The sequence below is a fragment of the Sciurus carolinensis genome, chromosome 15, assembly GCF_902686445.1.
Source record: "Sciurus carolinensis chromosome 15, mSciCar1.2, whole genome shotgun sequence".
Lineage (NCBI taxonomy): Eukaryota > Metazoa > Chordata > Mammalia > Rodentia > Sciuridae > Sciurus > Sciurus carolinensis.
Window position 1 is genome coordinate 32,695,710 of NC_062227.1, and position 8,657 is coordinate 32,704,366.

Sequence of the window (8,657 nt, forward strand, 5' to 3'; positions counted from 1 at the left end):
GATGCCCAAACTCAACTGTTTTATCCACTCTGTTATAGAGGAATGACCTACAACATAATTGAGTTCAAATTGAACTTGTGGTCAGTTTGACTTCAGTCTTTCCTCACATGAATTTTGAACAAGTTGTATTTTTTCCATTGTGTGATTCTTTCTTTTCATCTAATAATAAACTTACCACCTATCAATCCATCATCTATTTGTTATTTACCATCTATTTACTTTACTTAAAAATACTACTATATTTTCCCTATGAAATCCAAAACTGTGAGCCTAATCATACTTTTAGTATGCCAAAATGATTATTGGCTTTTATCATTCAACATTTCCCTTTCAAATTTGAGTCATGCACAAATTTGACAATTTTCAAATTTTAAGTTTTGACAGTTTTCAAGGCTTGAAACAGACACTGGTAAACTTATGAATGGAATAATATCAGGCAGGCCACATGGCAGAATGATGGAAACTTCTGCCAGTTGTGAACATGTCCAACTGTACTATTACCTAAATCATAGCCACATCTTCTAAAATTGGTTTTATCCCAACAGACAACCTCATTTCCTAGTACACATCGTTGATGGTTTGGCATGGCATGACCTTAGCCAACCCATGCTGGTTTCATGCGATCATAGCATTCTTGTCTAAGTGGTTCACAAACCATGGTTAGCAATTTATTCTAGAATTTTGCCAAGGATTGACATCAAGAATTTTCTTTGACCAGACCCTATTTCCCAGAATCCAGGCCTTTTTGAATTTCGCAATCAGAAACTATTTTTCAGTCTTCTGGCAACTCTTTGTTCTTCCTGTTTCCCCCCCTCCAAAGATTGCCAACAGTGGTTGCATAATTACCTCTCTGAGTCTTTCAGTATTTCGGGTTATGATCTGTCTGGGCTGGAAGGTGTGATCTCATTTGAAGGGTAATATAGTGAGCAGAGAAGTACACCTAGAGTCATGGACATCAATTCTTGTCTGGATGTATCATTTACTAGTTACGTGACCTGAGGTAGATTGCTTAGTCTGTGAAACCTCTGTTTCCTCATCTGTGCATGGGAATAAAACCGCAGCGGGGCTTGAAAGGATTAAATGAGTTAGCAGCTGTGAAGGTGTCCTGAGTAACATAAGGGTCAAAGATCCAAATTTTCCTTCATGACTTCTCTATCTTTGAAAATACCCTTTGGAAGAAATTCTTTTAGATAGAGAAGACAAAACAAGAACTCTTTGGGAATGCCAAATAGTGTAGAGTGCTGGACCGGGGTACCACCAGATGCTACTTCTTGTGGGGACCGCTCTTTGGATTTGCTATGCACCCTTGAGAAAACTGCAATTACGCTGGGTTCTACTGTTGTCTGTAGGATGGATGAGAAGGGACGGAATGACTCCTCAGTTCTATTCTTAGTTCTCTAGTTTACAAATCATTTTTTTTTTTTTTTAGCAGTGCTGGGGGTTGAACCCAGGACCTTGTGCTTGTGAGGCAAGCACTCTACCAAAGGAGCTATATCCTCAGTCCTCTATTTTACAAATCTAATTTTGCTTTTTGCTATGTTCTTGAACTATAGAACCTTCTTCTTGTAGAGGGCTCTGTCCTTTTAACTGGTTCTTGATTCACTTTGTGGATAAATCCCACAAATCACAAACACTTGGGTAGACCCCTTTCTTTGCCTCCACACAAGATCTTCTGAGCACCCCTGCCATTGGTGTGTTGACATGGACTATTAGCACAAATGAGCCTAAATTAGGGTGACAAACCTCTGTTCCCCACTCTATCTATCACTGCCTTAGATGTCCCAGGATGAGATTCTGTCACTAGCCTAATGATTGGGAATGGATGGCATAATAATACTAAGTCAACATATAGAGATGTCATGGAAATTATGGAAATAATTATGTAGTACTTTCCAAACTGAAGTATTTTTTGATAAATGAGATTGGACTTCAGATGTAAAATACAGCAATTACTCTTTGCCCCAGACTGATGAAAGAAGCCTTCAGATCTACACAGGAAGTAGTTATTCATCAATTGTGATTAAGTTGGGGAAAAACATCACATTCCTGTCTCTAAAATAGTTGTAACAATTTTGTTCTTATGGTTCTTATTTTTTACTCTGGGGAAATTCACCAAAATCTGCAGAGAGGATTATTATTATTATTAGATTTTCTAATTATTTGTTCTTTTTAAAGATACATGATGGTAGAGTGTATTTTGGCATATTATACATATGTGGAGTATAAATTATTCTAATTAGGATCCCATTCTTGTGGTTGTACATGATGTGAAGTTACCCTGGTCATGTATTCAAATATAAGGATAGGGAAGTTATGTCTGCTTAATTCCACTGTCTTTCCTATTTCCCTCCCCCTCCCTTCCCTTCATTTCCTTTTGCCTAATCCAATGGACTTCTATTCTTCCCTTCCCTGGCACATTTTACTTAGCATGATATTCTCCATCCATTTACTAGCAAATGCCATAATTTCATTCTTTTTTATGACTGAGTAATATTTCATCATGTACATATACCACATTTTTTATCCATTCATCTGTTGAAGGGCACCTAGGTTGGTTCCATAGCTTGGCTATTGTGAATTGATCTTCTATAAACATTAATGTGACTGTGTCACTATAGTATGCTGATTTGAAGTCCTTTGGGTATAAACCAAGGAGTGGGATAACTGGGTCAAATGGTGGTTCCATTCCAGATTCTCTAAGGAATCTCCATACTGCTTTCCATAGTGGTTGCACCAATTTGCAGTTCACCAGCAATGTATGAGTATACCTTTTCTCCACATAACAAAATAATAAAAAATAAAATAACATAAAAATGATAATAAAAATTATTATTATTTTTAATCTAGGGGTGATTGCTCCTCTTTTCAGAGCAGATTTTAATAAATAAAATTTATTCATTTATTCATTCTTGTACCTTATCTATACTATAGTAGTCTATTTCATGACTACAGTGGTTAATATATAAAGAAAAATGAGATTTATTGGGATCATGATTCTGGTGACTGGAAAGTCCAGACAGCATGGTGTTGGTATCTGGTGGGGGCCTTCCTGGAAGTATCACAATATGGTGGAGGAATGGAGGGGGAAGTGGGTGTGTGCAAAAGAGGGCCAAGCAAGTGCGGTGGCCTTGCTTTGGAACAATATGCTCTTGCGGTAACTAATCTAGGACCTGTGAGGCACTGCTTGCTTGGAAGTGAGCGGCATTATGAAGGTGATTGTGACCCAATCATTTCCCTTTTTAAAAGGCTCCAACTCTTAAAGATCCCACCACCTTGATGTGGACAAACTGCTTTCAAACCACAGCACATACATTAACTGTTGAAGACGCATGACAAACACTCGTATGATGTGCCAGTGTGGACTCAGAAAAGAGCCAAGTGGGGATCCCTGCATTTAGAGAGGCCGTCATTCATTAGCGGAGACCTCTAGAAAAAGGTGTATAAAGGGTCATCAGAAAGTGGATTCTAGCTGGGCATGGTAGTGCCTCTGAACTCAGTCACTCAGGAGGCCGAGGCAGGAGGATTTTGAGTTTGAGGCCAGCCTGAGTCACTTAATGAGATCTCGTCTCAAAATAAAAATGCAAAAAAGGGCTGGGGAAGTAGCTCAGTGGAGCACACTTTGCTAACATGTGCTTTATCATCCCAACACTCTCTGGGCCTTGCACCCTGAGAGTAAGTGACCCGCCTCCCCTACCTGGTCGTCTCTCCAGCACTACCTCCCCTTCCCCCATCTGCACGTGCTGCCTCCATCTCATTCACTCCTCCTCTCACTCTGGTTCACCTTTCCCTCCTCCACCTCCCAAAACTACTATTGAAAACCTCATGAGTGGCTTCCATCTTCCTAAATCCAATGGGTACTTTTAAATTCTTACCTTACTTGACCTCTGCTCAGCATTTGAAACAATTTCTGCTCCCTTCTGGAACACTCTTTTTTCTTTGAAAATACACGGACTGTTTCCTCCTTTCTTCTTAGGCCAGCTCTTTATATTCCCTCAAGATGGCTCCTCTTTCCCTGGACAGGTATTCCTCATGGCTCATTGTTGGCCTCTTTCCCTACTCTCTTCTTTTTTCCTCTTCTCTACTTTGTCCTTATCTCCTTTCCTCTTTCCCTTTCTTTTCCCTTCTCTCCTCTTAGGTAACCCATCCTTTCCCAGGATTTGAATTCTATTTATGAAAGGGCTCAAATTTATATCTTTATGGTAGCTCTTTTCTGAACCGTGGAACTGTCCACTTGAGATTCTTACTAGAAGTTCTTGTAGACATTTCAAACTTAGTATCTCAGAATCTCAGCTCTGATCTCCCGCTACAAACCTGGAGGAGTCTCCATCTCAGTGAATTGTGTCTCAGGGGCCTGGGTGTTCTAGGGCATCTCTGGCCTCCTCTTTGGGTGCCAGGGTCACAGGTCTTCTAGGCACCTCAAACTCAGCATGTCCTGACCAGTTCTGTTGGTTTCCATCTCTTCCACCATCATTCTGCACTCCAGAATCTCTGAAACACATTTAAAACACACATACACAAAAGAAAAGTAAGAAGGCTATATGGAAGGGAGAAAGAAAAATAACTATATCCATCTGGTTGTGTCTCAGAGCCACTGACCGTCCTATTAAAGCCAGAACCTGGCGAGTTGACTCCTCTCTTTCCTTTATGCCTTAAATCAAGTATTTTTTCCAAGAAAAAGTCACCTCCACCTTTAACCATGATAAACATAATAGGAAATAGATTCATTTTTTTCATTGTATAAGCCGAAAAGCTAGGCAAAAATATGAAATGATTTTCAGGGTGTTGGAGAGCTGATGGATTGGATAGCAGATGCTGCAGAATAGTCATCCCTGGGGGAAGGGAAACAAGGTGTGACTTCCCACACTTGTCCAGAGCTTGTGATCTCTTACCCATTTGTGTGGCCATTTATGGTGTGTCTCCCTTCAATAGCATAAGAACTCTAGGAAGGGCGGGAAGGCCCCCGCTCAGGGTCTAGCCCTGTATCAGCCTTCAGTAAACTGTCTGCATGGGATAAGTAAATTAATGAATCTTTGATAACTTCTGTTCCCCTACTAGCCAAGTCCCATCCTGTCTCCCCTATACACTCATCTCAAATCTACCCACATCTCTTCACATCCATTGCTGTTTCCCTGGTCCCCAACACCACGGTATCTCCCTGGACAAATGCTTTAACTTCCTAGGTGACTCTGTTACTTGCCTTCTCCAATTACTTCACCCTAATTGGTTCTTTAAAAGATCAATTTCCTCCTGTTACTGTAGAGTAAAAGGTATCACTGATTTCTACACTTTGAAAAATTCCAAGTCTTTTCAAGGGCATGGTTGGCTACCCTGGTTACTCAACCTCTGACTCACTCATCCAACTGCCCTTGGGGTCCATGGGACACGATTTGAAAACCATCAGGCTAGGTGACTGCTGATGTTCTTTCAGCTCTTAGGTGCCATGATGAGGTGATCACACTTATTTACTATCATCCCATCATACCCATTAAGGTGTGATTGGTAAAAATTTCCCGTAAACTTGATAATTCTAAGCATAGTGATAAGCGCCCTTAGGACAAGGGTTCCTTTCATTGAGAGTGGAAAGATGAGGTTGGGTTGTAAGAATTCATTACTATCATGCTAGTACCCCATGGGTTCCAAGGAAGAGGAACATCTCATTTTAAATACTGGTCTTGGATTTTCAAGCAGAGTAATCATGGAGGGCAAATTCCCCAGTCTACCAGTGCTTTCTAGAAATATCACATGACAACATACAAACACTGTGGTTTGACTGTGTTGAGAAGGCAGTGCTCCGCTTGGCTTTTGGCTGCTGGTGTAGTCTCGCTCACCCTAGACACAGTGTCCTGTTCAAATACGTGTCCTTGTTTCTCAGATACGTTCTATCTTTTTCTGTAATTTAATGCATTGTCCTCTCAATTTATAAATCAGCCTCTTGTGGGTTTAATTAGTATAAATCAATTTACTAACCATCGAATCATACAGAGTAAACAGATAAAATTCATTTGTGGATCTACAAATCTCAGGACCAGACTAGAATACAAACATCTTCCTAAGGCATGGGTACCCTTTGACGAAGAAATCACATCATGGCGGAATAGGGTCAAACACAGTGATAAACAGCATTGCCTCAGGAAAGTACCAAAGGAAGCACCAGATCCAGGCCATGGGGTTTGAGAAGGAATGGAGAGAAGGAAAAAGAAGTCATTATAATAATAGCCAGTGTAATTGGTTGACCCATTTCATATAAGTGAAGTGACAAATAAAGTCACATTTCACATTTGAAACGAATACCTTCACTACTCCCCACATGCCGGGTCAAGCAGGAAATCCAGCCTTTCTCTCCTAGCCCCTCTCTCTTACATGGCCAGTAACTATGGTGTCTTGTGTGCATCTCTCTCCTTCTGCAGGCCCTGGACTCGGCTGCCCTCTGCGGACTGGAGGAACCCTCTTGCTGAGTTTGAAGAACTCTTCATTGTTGCTCGTCCTGTTCATAAAGGGGAGCCGTGCCCAGGTTGCTACTTTGCATCCCTGTAGCAGGCACACGGGTTCTCCGGAGGAGGAAGGAGTTTGGCTCCTGCTGACTTGTCCTTCCTCTGTCTGGAGCATGCTCCCTCCCGCCCCCATAACACACACCAACTCCTGCCCCGACTGCTCTGCTCCAGCACTACTACATTTGCCCTTTGCTCTCATCACTGCTGATTCCCTGGGTGCCAGTGATCTTGGGAGGGTGGGCTTGGGACAGCTCCAGCAGCCGCTGCCACGTGGACCCAGAGTGGCCCCCAGCCTGAGGTCATCAACGTGCTCCCTTCCAGAGCCAGCAGTCTGCCTGAAGACACATCCTTCCTCTTGTAGAGCTGCAGGAAGTAGGTTTCTGGAGGAGTTTAATACATTTTGTCCCTAATTTCACCCTCAGACACTCAGAAACACTGGGAACTAGTCTCATAATACTCTACTACACACTCGAAATCTGTTTCAATAGTTTTGAAAAGTGAATGTTATGTGTTCCTGTTTGCTCACTTCATCTGTAAGGAGTAGAAGGGTTGCCTTCAAGTACTTGACACCCACTCTCTGCTGACCTAGGGAGAAAGGTGCGTTTGCAGGAGTGCAAGAGAGGGAGTGTTATGTTTGGATGTGAGGTGTCCCCCAAAAGCTCATGGATGAGACGGTGCAAGGAGATTCAGAGGGGAAATGATTGGGTTGTGAGAGTCTTAACCCAATCAGTGAATTAATCCCCTGGTGGAGATTAACTGAGTGGTAACTGAAGTGGTGGGGTATGGCTGGAGGAGGTGGGAATTGGGGTGTGGCCTTGGGGTGTATATTTTTATCTGGCCAGCGGAGTGTCTCTGCTTCCTGATCATGATGTGAGTTGCTTCCCTCTGCCACACTCTTCCGCCATGATGTTCAGCCTCACCTCAAGCCCAGAGGAACAGAGCTGGCCCACTATGAACTAGACCTCTGAAACCGTGAACCCTCAGATAAACTTCTCCTCTAAAATTGTTCTGGTCGGATCCTTTAGTCACAACAGCAAAATAACTGAGTAAAACAGTGAGTTTGTGTGTGCACGTGTGAGTTCAACGGTGAATGTACATCTTCTTGCAAAAACCAAGGCAGGTTGCTGGCGGAATCCATGCAGGACCAGTGTGCTGAGTGGAGGGGTGAGAGAGAGGGCAGGAGGGGCCCCACAGAGGTGCCATCCACACATATGAAACTCAGGAAGCGAAAGCCTTGGGGAGAGAGGAGAGTCTGCATGATGAGGTAGACAGAGTGTGTTTTCTGGTGCCAGAAACATTTCCCGCTACTTCAGCTGCATGGCCTCTGTTTCTCCATGTGCGAAAAGCACAAGGTGGTGGTAGTCATAACAACCAAAGACACTGAAATGCACATAGAGCATCAGAGAATGCTATGGAAATGTTAGCTGTTACCATGATCACTTTTTTCCCATGTGTGCAAAGATAGAATAATAATATTTGATTTTTTGAGACTTTTTTTTTTTATCTTACATAGTTGGGTGACTTGAATCATATTTAAAGAACATATTTAAGGAACTATAAATGGTTAATGTTTGGGGGAGTTAAGGGGGTTCTTTTTTTTTTTTTTTTTTTTTTTTGTGGTGCTGGGGATTGAACCCAGGGCCTTGTACTTGCGAGGCAAGCACTCTACCAACTGAGCTGTATCCCCAGCCCTTAGTGGGGGGCTCTTGCTGAGTGCCACTGAGCTAGCTTTTGGGTTCCAGTGAGTGATGGGGCTGAGGTGGGAGGGTACAAGGACCAGGATTTGGGGAGGGAGAGGAGAAACCCAGTGGGAAGCGTTGAGGGAGGGACCAAAGACAGCTTTCAGAATTGACCAAAGACAATTCTGAGAAGAGAGATATTTAAAGAATTTTTCCCTTTGCTATACAATGTGCCATATAGCATCTTTCCTGTACATTCTAGAGAAATCATCAAGGAACACTTGATTATTTTGCATGGCCTGAGTCATAACTGAGCTTTGGTTTGTTTTTCAAACCAGGTCCAGCTATATTTTAGGCACCCATGTGAAGAATGAAACCCTAAATAAATAATGCCTACGGATTCCCCTGGCTTTCCTGCCTCTTTCTTTCCTGAACTACTGCATTACCTTAGCATGATTTCTTCCATTTTGCCAGCTTTTAAAAATAT